This window comes from Anomaloglossus baeobatrachus, chromosome 6, assembly GCF_048569485.1.
Source record: "Anomaloglossus baeobatrachus isolate aAnoBae1 chromosome 6, aAnoBae1.hap1, whole genome shotgun sequence".
Lineage (NCBI taxonomy): Eukaryota > Metazoa > Chordata > Amphibia > Anura > Aromobatidae > Anomaloglossus > Anomaloglossus baeobatrachus.
In genome coordinates, this window is record NC_134358.1 from 466029472 (window position 1) to 466043052 (window position 13581).

At 43.0% G+C, this 13581-nt stretch overlaps 1 protein-coding gene across 1 annotated transcript in view; it reads left to right on the forward strand.

The window, feature by feature from the left end:
- Positions 1–13581, forward strand: part of RFTN1 (raftlin, lipid raft linker 1) — a 562445-nt gene that overhangs the window by 204157 nt on the left and 344707 nt on the right. The window lies entirely within an intron of this gene.

Below are 13581 nucleotides of genomic sequence, written 5' to 3' on the forward strand. Positions count from 1 at the left end.
TATTAATGGTGGAATATTTCAATAAAGGAGATTTACAGACATATCGTGGTTGCTGTCAACAGAAAGATGATATTATTGATACATTTATTATACATTTTTGATACATTTTTTGAGGTCCAGGAGGAGAACATGACCTGAAAATAAAGGTTTGGTTAACAAACAACAAGGAAGGGTCCCAATATAATACAAAATGAAATATAAGATGGGCTAGACTATATAGTTTATATAGAGAGTGCCAGTTTATACTTTACCATCTACCAGTGAGTGTACGATGGAATGGAAAAGAGTGAAGATGGCGTCTGTCAAGATTTCTGTAAAGAATATCACAAAACAGTTAGAATGGTTCTTAATACATCCTGAAGAAAACCAACAATATGGGTTATTAATATGTTTATAGTGGCCAATCCATTTCTCTGTTGAGACCTTTTGGTGTTAGGGTTTGTAATTTATGTATCCAGAAACTTTCTCTTTTTTTGAGTAGTTCTATGTGGTTGCCCCCACGTCTAGGTCTATGCACTTTATCGATGACCTGGTACCGCAATTGTGCTATAGTGTGTTTAGCCTCATGGAAGTGGTGTGGGATAGGTAGCCATAGTTTGCCACATCTGATGGTAGATTTGTGGCTGGCAGCACATGCACACATGCAACACATGCAAACAGTACTTGTTCATAGTTATACTCTCTATCCTCAGGGCTTACTCTCTATGACTCCGATAATTTCCGGGTGGTTTTCCTCGTTACCCCTATCTCTGCACCTGCAGAATCTATGGGAAAGACTGCTTTGCAAATATAGCTTTCTTCTGTGGTATGCCAATTACAAGTATAGGTACACTTTTTTGTCTTTCTTGCTGCTGTTGTGTTGTAGTTTCCACATGACTCTCTGTGAGACACCCTCATTGTGACTGCTGATCCCGCACTGGTTATCTACATATCTATATACCAATCCTGACATATGGCTCTATGTTTTATTTTATTTTATTTTCATTTTTTTCATTTTGTTTATTACCTGTAAATATGTGAATATTGTAATATATTGTAAAATAGTGATCACTACTCTTCTTACTCTTTCTAGTGTGACTTGGCGTGAAGAAGGCCTATGTTTGGGCCGAAACGTCCCTAGTCCTTCCTCCTACTCTTCTCTACTTGCACAAATAAAATTGTACAGAGATTTTTTGCAATAAGAAAAAAACGTTGCCATTTCATTTTTTCTACTTGGTTCTAAAGTGAGAGTGCAGTGTTTGAATCAGTTGTATCCCATTGACTATACTCGGGCCGTTTGGATTTACACGACATGTAGCAATACACGCTGCACAATTTAGTCTGATATTTTGGTTGAATCTGTAGAGGAGCCTCCAACTCAGATGTAAAGCAAATGTTTGTCTTTTGGAACAGTTGGAGTTCAAGTAACATGCAAGTACTTGTAGCTGAGTCTGATCATCTGAATTTTTTGTTTCTTGCTGTGATTGATTACATGTGGAATTGCAAATGCAGCTTTTTTTAAGCAGGGGAATAGCAGGAGTATTTTCCTAAAACTTTTTGCGTATAAAAAAACCCCTCTGATGGTAGTCACTTCTTTCTGGTGAGAACATATTCTAAGCAAAATAACAGCATTCCCAAAGAATCTATTAACTGTGTGAATGGAATTCTCTAAACCCACGATACGTGAATATGGCCTTAGGCAATTAGTTGCCCGTGGCGCACAAAGTCATTAACCCCCTGTCACACGCACTTGCCTTTCGGACGACCTCGCTGTGCGCGGCGAACATCTTCTTCCTGAAGGGGGAGGGACGTTTGGCGTCACAGCGACGTCACACAGCGGCCGGCCAATAGAAGCGGAGGGGCGGAGATGAGCGGGACGTAACATCCCGCCCACCTCCTTCCTTCCACATTGCCGGCAGTATGCAGGTAAGCTGTGTTCGTCGTTCCCGGGGTGTCACACGGAGCGATGTGTGCTGCCTCGGGAATGATGAACAACCGGAGCACAGAAGGAGGACCGACATTTTGAAAGTGAACGACGTGTCAACGAACAACGATAAGGTGAGTATTTTTGCTCGTTCACAGTCGTTTATGAGGTGTCACACGGTACGATATGTCACACGATGCTGGATGTGCGTCACTAACGATGTGACCCCGACGACATATCGTCCGATATATCGTACCGTGTGACGCCGGCATTAGGCTCTATTACATTTATATTGTGGCCTTTGATTATTATGGAAACACAATACTTTGACTGAACTATTGTCTGGCAGATGCCATCAACACCCGACAGACACAACTGATACTGGTTGATGAAAGTGGAGCAACTAGAAACAAAAACATGGTTAAAAGTTACCGCAGTTTTTAGCCTAGTAGGATTTTTATGTGCACAATGCTTCCCACGGACCCCCTTCTGTCTGTACAGTTTTAGGCTGAGTTCATATGTCCAGTATCCATTATAACTAGTAATGAGCGAACCAGTGGATATTCGGGTTTGCCTAACCAGCACTAAAAAAAAAATCAGATTTGGCAACTGAACTTGACCCTGGATGCCAAACCCTATTTAAGTCTAAAGGTACCGTCACACATAACGAGATCGCTAGCGAGATCGCTGCTGAGGCGCGGTTTCTGTGATGCAGTAGTGATCCCGTTAGCAATCTCGTTATGTGTGACACCTACCAGCGATCAGGCCCCTGCTGTGAGATCTCTAGTTGTTGCAGAATGGTCCAGGCCATTTTCTTCAAAGGCGATGTCCTTATGGGCAGGACACATCGCTGTGTTTGACACTGTGTAACAGGGTCACAGTGACTGCTGAGATCGTTATACAGGTCGCTACTGCGACCTGTATTATTCCTGCATCGTTGGTAAGATCTGACTGTGTGACATCTCACCTGTGACCTCCCAGCGACTTAGCTGCGATCCCTATCAGGTCGCATCGTTTTCGGGATCGCTGATAAGTCGTTGTGTGTGACTGGGCCTTAAGAGACCCAAACTTATGTGATATAAAATAGTGTTAGTAAGGGCTAGGGGGACTGAAAAAGAAAGAAAATAAGGAATAAAACAGGACAGTAAGGGCTCATGCGCACGTAACTGCATAATATTCTGCAGCAATTTGACAGCACGTGCGCTTCAAATCGCTGCATAATGAATGCAGTATTTTGTTAAAAAAAATTCGTTTTCATGCGCTATAGCTGCTGCCCCCACCATAGACAGAGTGGGAGCTGCATCCAGGACGCACAAATAATTGACATGCTGCTTTTATGAACGCACGGATTTGGGTCAAAATGTTAGCACCCAAATCGCTGCATTCAAAAAAGCATCGTGCGCACGTGTCATGCACAATCTACATAGATTGTGCTGGGGACACAGGACGCATGCATTTATGCTGGCGTGCAATACACAGCGTAAATGCATGCTATTACGCAACATGCTCACGAGCCCTTATAGTTACCAACCTTCCCCGTGGCTGTAACACTGCTTCTGGGTTTGATCATTATCTCTCAAGCATATTGACTGCTTCCCCCGCTCACCGTCTGTCCTGGCATCTGTGATTGGTTGCAGTCAGACCTTGCCCCCACCCTCTGTAACAGTATCTGTGATTTGATAAACAAGAGAACAAGAGTAAAGTGCAAAAATAGACAATTTTTATTGAATACACAACAAGACAATTACTTCATTAAAATGGTGCACTACCAGTATATCCTGGGGATGCCAACATGGAATAGACCAGTGATTATAGCCAACGAAGTCAAAAAGACCAATTAGTCAGAATCTATGTATATGGCAACAACTAGCCTAAACAGATCACAGTGATTGGGACCATACCCAGAACCAAAGGAACTGCTGTGTAGAAAGTGAAAAAATGGTCAGATCAAACCGTGGTTGCCCACCGTATAAGGGTGGGGAATCATGGTGATACCGCTGGCTATGCTGTTAATGAACATGAGTGCACAGCAGGGAATCAGCATGCAATAACTATATAGCACAAGTGTGCAATTAGGAGATGTTCCCTTACCTAAAGTGCTAAAGTGCAGACCAAACCAGCGCAGGACAGCCAGCCGTGGACACAAGCAGTTCCTATGGGGTGTGAGAGGGCATCCTCAGGTCATCCAAAGGTCTCCATCCGACGCGCGTTTCGCGGGGATAGCTTTGTCAAGGTGGAAAACCAAAGTAATGACCCCATGACCTGCATGCCTGTTTTATATACCCCTCCTAATGTAAAATCCAACAGCTGAGTGGCCGGAAATGGCATGGAGACAGGAAGTGACATCGCTTAGTAACAAGCTTATGTCGCCATCGTACCTCAAAGTGGTTAAAAGTACATATAATCTGCGGGTCCATAGTGCATCCAAACTAATCTTGATTAAACCGCTAGAAATTGGAACTGAATTAAACATCAGAGATCTGGCCCTGGCATATATCGTTACTACGGACGCACTTCCTGATACAACCAACAGGAAGTCATCAGCACAAGGGGCAGGGAAAGTCCAGTGGCCGCTATGTACGCTAGCGTGTCGTAACTATAGACGCTATTCCGGATCGTTACCGGAAGTCGTCATAGGAGGGGGCGGGAAGATCCCACGTGTCCGCTATGGACGCTGGTAGCTAAGGAAGCTATGGACGCACTCCGGTGAGACAGGAAGTCATCATAGGTCCTGAAGTCAACTCCACCCTATCGCCAGGTGAGTGACGCATGAATCGCCCAATAGCAATCCAAGTGCGGACATACGGGGATCACCACAAAGGAGGGAGGGGACAGGGAAAGGCCATATGACCGCTATGCAACGTCCAACCTAGGGCCACGCCTCTCCATCCCTGACTAATACAGATACAGATAGAGCGTACATCCCTGTTATAATAACTCATGCCACATTGGGTAACTAGACTGGCAGAAAAAGTAATGGTACTACTACCGAATGATGTAGTAATCAGGAAAGCCGATTATAAATAGCACCCGAGATAGCTAAAAAAAGAGAGAGAAAAGAGAACAGCCCACATCTCCCCAGACTTCGGCGCAATATGTGAACACTCATAGCGGTCCAAAGACAAAAGTGTCATCAGTTCTCATACCTGGTGGGAAGGCCCCACGTGGCTAGTGGGGACGTGTCACCCCCCAACCACGCACTACCATTCCCAATCAGGACGACAAAACCCAACGCAGACCATGAGCCACCACATTGTGTCCTAAGTCCTGTCACCACAAGACCACCTGTTCCGAGGGACACGTATCCCCGGAGACAGGGTGTACATGTGTACAAGATAGGTACCGAGGAACATCATGGGGGAATAAAGAAGAATCAAAATTGAAAAGCATTTTTCCCCCATATCACAGAGTTGTTATAAACCAAATATAAAGTGCCAAGGTGATCAAAATTGCATGGCAAAAAGGAACACATGGAAAACATGGTACAATTAGAGTTACTTAGAACACCAATTTAGGACATGCTAATTGAGCTTCAATAAATCTTAGATATGCAAAGGGCCGCCGGAGTATACGAATCGAGCTGTTCTCTCCGTAAGATGATGATGATCCTTCAATTTGCCCCACTATTGGGTATCAGGCAGAAGTCCAGGCCATGCTTCAGCCTTACGGCACACAATCACTCGTACCGCATAAAGGAGGAATATATCTAAAAGGTAATGTATCGAAAATTAATAGCAGGTCAGAGGTCATTACAATATTGAGCAAAATATTGCTCCCGGTAGCATTAAAATAAAAATAAAAAACAAACCAATAAAAACAACACTCATAAACACACAAACAATGAAATAAAAAAAAAAAAAAAAGAGAAGGATTGCAAAAAAAGGGAGAACAGGAAATAGCTGGAACGCCAACTAGATGTCAAATTATAAAAAAGAAACAAAGCTGATGTTCTCATTGAGCCCCTTGGGGACCAAAGTGTCCAAAGTGGAGATCCATCGGGCCTCCACTTGAGCGAGACGCTTTTTCAGATCGCCACCACGGGATCCGCCACGTATATGGTCAATACCCCGTACCTTCAGTCCAGACGGGTTACTCCCATGAAATTTAAAAAAGTGTCTAGGGAGTGTTTTCAGCGTGGTAGGGTCAATAGTGTCCTTGGCAGCACTAATGTCCCGTACATGCTCCCTCGTGCGTACCCTCAATTCACGTGAAGTGAGACCAACGTACACAAGGGAGCAAGGACACGTGGCGTAATAAACAACGTGTGTAGTAGCACACGTAATATAACACCTGATGTTAAATGTCTTAGTGCCATCTGAGGACGTGAATGTGGAGGTGCGGATGGTGTTCTGGCAGGCCAGGAACCGACCACATGGAAAACACCCTAACAAGGGACCGCGGGTACTGAAAGGATTACAAATAGGTGGCACGTAATGACTCCTTACCAGAATGTCCCGAAGATTTTTAGACCGGCGAGCTGTCATGAGAGGGCCAGGAGGGAGGACGTCAGCCAGAATAGGATCCGATCGAAGAACAGGCCAGTGCTTACCCAGGATATCTCGCATAGTCTGCCAATGATCGTTATGAGTACCGACCTCAGGAGCCGATTCAGGGATCGTGGATACAGTAACCGCTGTGTCCGAAAGGGGTATTTACGTGCTAAGCGGACTCCTCGTCAGCAGTTGCTTCAATATACTCCTAAAGTACAAAAAACTGATTCACCTATTCGTTTTATAGGTACTCATAACGATCATTGGCAGACTATGCGAGATATCCTGGGTAAGCACTGGCCTGTTCTTCGATCGGATCCTATTCTGGCTGACGTCCTCCCTCCTGGCCCTCTCATGACAGCTCGCCGGTCTAAAAATCTTCGGGACATTCTGGTAAGGAGTCATTACGTGCCACCTATTTGTAATCCTTTCAGTACCCGCGGTCCCTTGTTAGGGTGTTTTCCATGTGGTCGGTGCCTGGCCTGCCAGAACACCATCCGCACCTCCACATTCACGTCCTCAGATGGCACTAAGACATTTAACATCAGGTGTTATATTACGTGTGCTACTACACACGTTGTTTATTACGCCACGTGTCCTTGCTCCCTCGTGTACGTTGGTCTCACTTCACGTGAATTGAGGGTACGCACGAGGGAGCATGTACGGGACATTAGTGCTGCCAAGGACACTATTGACCCTACCACGCTGAAAACACTCCCTAGACACTTTTTTAAATTTCATGGGAGTAACCCGTCTGGACTGAAGGTACGGGGTATTGACCATATACGTGGCGGATCCCGTGGTGGCGATCTGAAAAAGCGTCTCGCTCAAGTGGAGGCCCGATGGATCTCCACTTTGGACACTTTGGTCCCCAAGGGGCTCAATGAGAACATCAGCTTTGTTTCTTTTTTATAATTTGACATCTAGTTGGCGTTCCAGCTATTTCCTGTTCTCCCTTTTTTTGCAATCCTTCTCTTTTTTTTTTTTTTTTATTTCATTGTTTGTGTGTTTATGAGTGTTGTTTTTATTGGTTTGTTTTTTATTTTTATTTTAATGCTACCGGGAGCAATATTTTGCTCAATATTGTAATGACCTCTGACCTGCTATTAATTTTCGATACATTACCTTTTAGATATATTCCTCCTTTATGCGGTACGAGTGATTGTGTGCCGTAAGGCTGAAGCATGGCCTGGACTTCTGCCTGATACCCAATAGTGGGGCAAATTGAAGGATCATCATCATCTTACGGAGAGAACAGCTCGATTCGTATACTCCGGCGGCCCTTTGCATATCTAAGATTTATTGAAGCTCAATTAGCATGTCCTAAATTGGTGTTCTAAGTAACTCTAATTGTACCATGTTTTCCATGTGTTCCTTTTTGCCATGCAATTTTGATCACCTTGGCACTTTATATTTGGTTTATAACAACTCTGTGATATGGGGGAAAAATGCTTTTCAATTTTGATTCTTCTTTATTCCCCCATGATGTTCCTCGGTACCTATCTTGTACACATGTACACCCTGTCTCCGGGGATACGTGTCCCTCGGAACAGGTGGTCTTGTGGTGACAGGACTTAGGACACAATGTGGTGGCTCATGGTCTGCGTTGGGTTTTGTCGTCCTGATTGGGAATGGTGGTGCGTGGTTGGGGGGTGACACGTCCCCACTAGCCACGTGGGGCCTTCCCACCAGGTATGAGAACTGATGACACTTTTGTCTTTGGACCGCTATGAGTGTTCACATATTGCGCCGAAGTCTGGGGAGATGTGGGCTGTTCTCTTTTCTCTCTCTTTTTTTAGCTATCTCGGGTGCTATTTATAATCGGCTTTCCTGATTACTACATCATTCGGTAGTAGTACCATTACTTTTTCTGCCCGTCTAGTTACCCAATGTGGCATGAGTTATTATAACAGGGATGTACGCTCTATCTGTATCTGTATTAGTCAGGGATGGAGAGGCGTGGCCCTAGGTTGGACGTTGCATAGCGGTCATATGGCCTTTCCCTGTCCCCTCCCTCCTTTGTGGTGATCCCCGTATGTCCGCACTTGGATTGCTATTGGGCGATTCATGCGTCACTCACCTGGCGATAGGGTGGAGTTGACTTCAGGACCTATGATGACTTCCTGTCTCACCGGAGTGCGTCCATAGCTTCCTTAGCTACCAGCGTCCATAGCGGACACGTGGGATCTTCCCGCCCCCTCCTATGACGACTTCCGGTAACGATCCGGAATAGCGTCTATAGTTACGACACGCTAGCGTACATAGCGGCCACTGGACTTTCCCTGCCCCTTGTGCTGACGACTTCCTGTTGGTTGTATCAGGAAGTGCGTCCGTAGTAACGATATATGCCAGGGCCAGATCTCTGATGTTTAATTCAGTTCCAATTTCTAGCGGTTTAATCAAGATTAGTTTGGATGCACTATGGACCCGCAGATTATATGTACTTTTAACCACTTTGAGGTACGATGGCGACATAAGCTTGTTACTAAGCGATGTCACTTCCTGTCTCCATGCCATTTCCGGCCACTCAGCTGTTGGATTTTACATTAGGAGGGGTATATAAAACAGGCATGCAGGTCATGGGGTCATTACTTTGGTTTTCCACCTTGACAAAGCTATCCCCGCGAAACGCGCGTCGGATGGAGACCTTTGGATGACCTGAGGATGCCCTCTCACACCCCATAGGAACTGCTTGTGTCCACGGCTGGCTGTCCTGCGCTGGTTTGGTCTGCACTTTAGCACTTTAGGTAAGGGAACATCTCCTAATTGCACACTTGTGCTATATAGTTATTGCATGCTGATTCCCTGCTGTGCACTCATGTTCATTAACAGCATAGCCAGCGGTATCACCATGATTCCCCACCCTTATACGGTGGGCAACCACGGTTTGATCTGACCATTTTTTCACTTTCTACACAGCAGTTCCTTTGGTTCTGGGTATGGTCCCAATCACTGTGATCTGTTTAGGCTAGTTGTTGCCATATACATAGATTCTGACTAATTGGTCTTTTTGACTTCGTTGGCTATAATCACTGGTCTATTCCATGTTGGCATCCCCAGGATATACTGGTAGTGCACCATTTTAATGAAGTAATTGTCTTGTTGTGTATTCAATAAAAATTGTCTATTTTTGCACTTTACTCTTGTTCTCTTGTTTATCATTTCCGTAATGAGTAGTGCCGGAACCTTCCCTACCTAATTAAGGGAGGCTCGGTGCTTATTTTCTAATGGCTCCTGATGTGAGTATCTGTGATTTGTTGGAATCACACACGCTGTCTGTGTTCCTATAGTGGTGTAAAAATAAATAAACAAATGGTGTAGCGTCCCTCGTATTTTGATACCCAGCGCAGATAAAGCAGACAGCTACATGCTGCAGCCCACAGCCGTGTACATTATCTTAGCTATAATAATAATTTTAATAATTTTATTCATTTATATAGCGCTATTAATTCCACAGCGCTTTACATACATTTGCAACACTGTCCCCATTGGGGCTCACAATCTAGAGTCCCTATCTGTATGTCTTTGGAGAGTGGGAGGAAGCCGGATTACCCGGAGGAAACCCACGCAAACACGGGGAGAACATACAAATTCCTTGCAGATGGTGTCCTTGGTGGGATTTGAACCCAGGACCCCAGTGCTGCAAGACTGCAGTGCTAACCAATGAGCCACAGTGCCGCCCATAGCTATGTACCAAAAATATGAGAGACCCCATGCAGCTTTTTTTTTTTTAATAATTTAAATAAATAATTTAAAAAAACGACGTGCGGTCTCCACCCAATATTGATAACCAGCCAAATTGGGGGTAATTTTCGGCTGGTGGGCCCAATAACAATGGGCCTCCCTAGTCTGAGAAACACCAGCCCCCAGCTGTCAGCTTTAGCTTGGCTGAGTATCGAAATTGTGGGGAACCGCACACTTTTTAATACACAACCAAAATAACGCACACGGCTGGGGACTGCAGCCTTTAGCTATCTGTCTTTTAACTGCCCTGGCTATCAATATACGGAGGACCCTATATAATTTTTCTTTTATTTATTAATTTTTACACTCCTTTAGGGGACCTAGACAGTCTCTGTGAGAGCAACCAATCAGAGACACCAGCATGTCAGCAGTCTGACTACAACCAATCACAGATGCTGTCACAGACGGTGGGCGGGGAAGCAGTGAATATATATGAGATGTAATGAGCGGACCTGGAAGTAGTGTGACAGCCATGCATGCAGAGACTGGTATGTCCTGCTTTAACCATTTTGCTTCCGTTTTATTTTTTTATTATTCAGGTGATCAGACTGGAACAGGAACCAGACTACATGTAAAAGTCTGTGTTCGGTATGAACCCCGAACTTTACAGTTCGGGTTCGCTCATCCCTAGTTATAATGGATCCTGCAGAGATCCGTTGGCAAAAAAGTTCTGGAAACACACCTTTTTTTGTCCTTTGTTAAATTACTGATTTATGCCAGATCTGTTGTTTTTTTTTTTTTTTTTAAATATTGGAGTCTATGGAGAACGGATCCGTTAATGGATTGCTATTTAGGCATTTGTTTTTCATTCATTTCTAAAGGATCCATTTTTTTCTTACATAATTCATTTCATAGACTTCAATGTTAAAAACAAACAAAAAATAAAAAATAAAAAAACAGATCTGGCAGAAATCAGGTTCGATGTTTAACTATGGACAAAAAAGTGGTAAAATAGCTGCTAGGAAACCACTGCTAAGGACAGGCAACAAGCAGAAGAGACTTGTTAGGGCTATAAAACACAAGGAATGGACATTAGACCAGTGGAAATCTGTGCTTTGATCTGATGAGTCCAAATTTGAGATCTTTGGATCCAACCACTGTGTCTTTGTAGAAAAGGTGAACGGATGGACTCTACATGGCTGGTTCCCACCGTGAAGCATAGAGGAGGTGTGATGGTGTGGGGGGGCTTTGCTGGTGACACTGTTGGGGATTTATTCAAAATTGAAGGCATTCAGAACCAGCATGGCTACCACAGCATCTTGCAGCGGCGTGTTATTCCATTCGGTTTAAGACACTTGTTTTTAAAGTATTAGCAAGACTTAACGTTATTGTGGTCAGTTTCTGTAGACTTGTGGGAAGGTGTCCAAGTATTAACACTGGAGTTAGGCTGTTCAGTGTGATTTCTCCTCTGTGCACTCAAAATGTTGTGCAATGCCAGAACTGCTAATATGGGGATTACACTCAATAAAACACTCAGACTTCAATGAAATCATTGTACCCATGTACGCTATATACTCACATTCACTTTACCATTTATGGTCAGCAATGAGAACATGCACTCGCATTGTAACACTAAATCTGTGTTACATTTGTTCTGGTAACGAAAATGTCAAGTGAATGTCTTTTAACTATTCACAAGCAAAAATATCAATAACTGTAACTAAAGAGTTTATCCACATTTGGGGCCTTTTTTCTTTATTTACCTAAACATATGTATTTGGGGCTACTAATTATTTTAGTAATTTGGGTTTAATTAACATTTTTGCACTGTTTGCCTTACATAGCCTCAATTTCTATAGCTGGCTGCTAAATGCGTTGAAGGCTATGTTCCCATGTCCTGTAATGCAATCCGTTTTGGGATCCATTTGGAAAATGCAAAAACGGATTCATAAACAGATCCTTATACTCCTCATTGACTTTAATGTTGACGGATCCGTTAACGGATGGTCCAAAATGTGTCATTCGTTAACGCCAATCCGTTCATGTTCTGTTGTTAAAAACAGACTGAAAGCTCTGCATGCTGGACTATTTTCCAATGGAAACAAATACAGATGTCTAACGGATCCATACATCCTTTAGCCCATCCGTTAACGAACCCATTGCCCATTAATTCCTATTATGCACTATCGGTTCCACTGCCAATAAATGCTATATAGATATAATTGAATACAATAGAGAAAATCTGTTAGGATGGGATAAATTATAGATAAATAGGCAGAAAATATAAGAATTCAAGATAGATATAATAGATAGACCCGATATAATAGATAGATAGACCAGATCTATTAGTTAGATAGCTATAATAGATAGAAGATATACACAGAATAGAAAGATAGATAGATACAGGGAGAGAGATAGTTTAGACAGCTGGTTAGCCTAACCCTAACCAGCTGTTCAAACTATCTCTTTTTCTACCTTGACCTGTTAAACCATTTTTTAAGTGATTAACAACGGATCAGTTTTTTTGCTCCATTGACACATTATAACTGATCCATTAACCGATCACTTAAAAATGTCATCCTTTGGGTCGATCCATTAACGAATCCATTATTAATTTTTTTTCAAACAAGCCAAAAACAGATTGAAATAAGGACATGGGAACTCTGCCTATAATGGGCACTCTGAACAGTCTCTAGGTGCCGCTGGACAAGCTGGGGTGTCGACTCCATGAAATTGTTGTCTTGGGTCATACTTGTTATAAACCTGCATTGTTTCATTCCTTTTAGAAATGTATGCATACGAATACATTGACAACGGGGTGTTACCATCCACCTTGCTAAAAAGTGTTTCCCTAATCTGACAACGTCAGACTGTGTAGGCGCATATTCCTACCTAGTGATATCCAGCTGTCAATTTATTCATACTTTTTTTGGAGGCATAAAAAAGGAACAGCAGAACACAAAGGTATAAGAAAAGATGCTGCTGAATTATTATTTTATGTGAAAAATATCTACTTACTAAAATATACACATCAGGAGAGCAGAGGGGTCATCTTTGAGTGTTGTAGGTGAGGTTTCATATTGAATCGAAAGGCTATGAGAGGAGAAATCATTGAGGGGAGAAAATAAAGGTCATTAGATGCACATTATAAATAGAGCAATGAACAGTTTCCCAGAAAACAAAGATGTTGCATAAGTGGGACATGAACCTCTAGTCATGCTTGGATTCAGTAGGATGAGATGAGAGAATTCATTGGAGAATTTGTTTCTTTAAATGAATGTTTATGGTTGGATTGTACAATTCTCAATGGGTTTTACCAGCTCTATTAATGGAAGATAACAGCAGAGTCTGTTTCCATTTAGCGAGTCAATGGAGATCACAATGTCCTACTTTTTAACAAAATGTTACTGCAGTTTTATGTAGTGTTTATTAGCTGAATAGTAACATTTTGTAACTTTTTGTATCCAAATTCCAAGTTCCGATTACTATAACATCCATGTATGA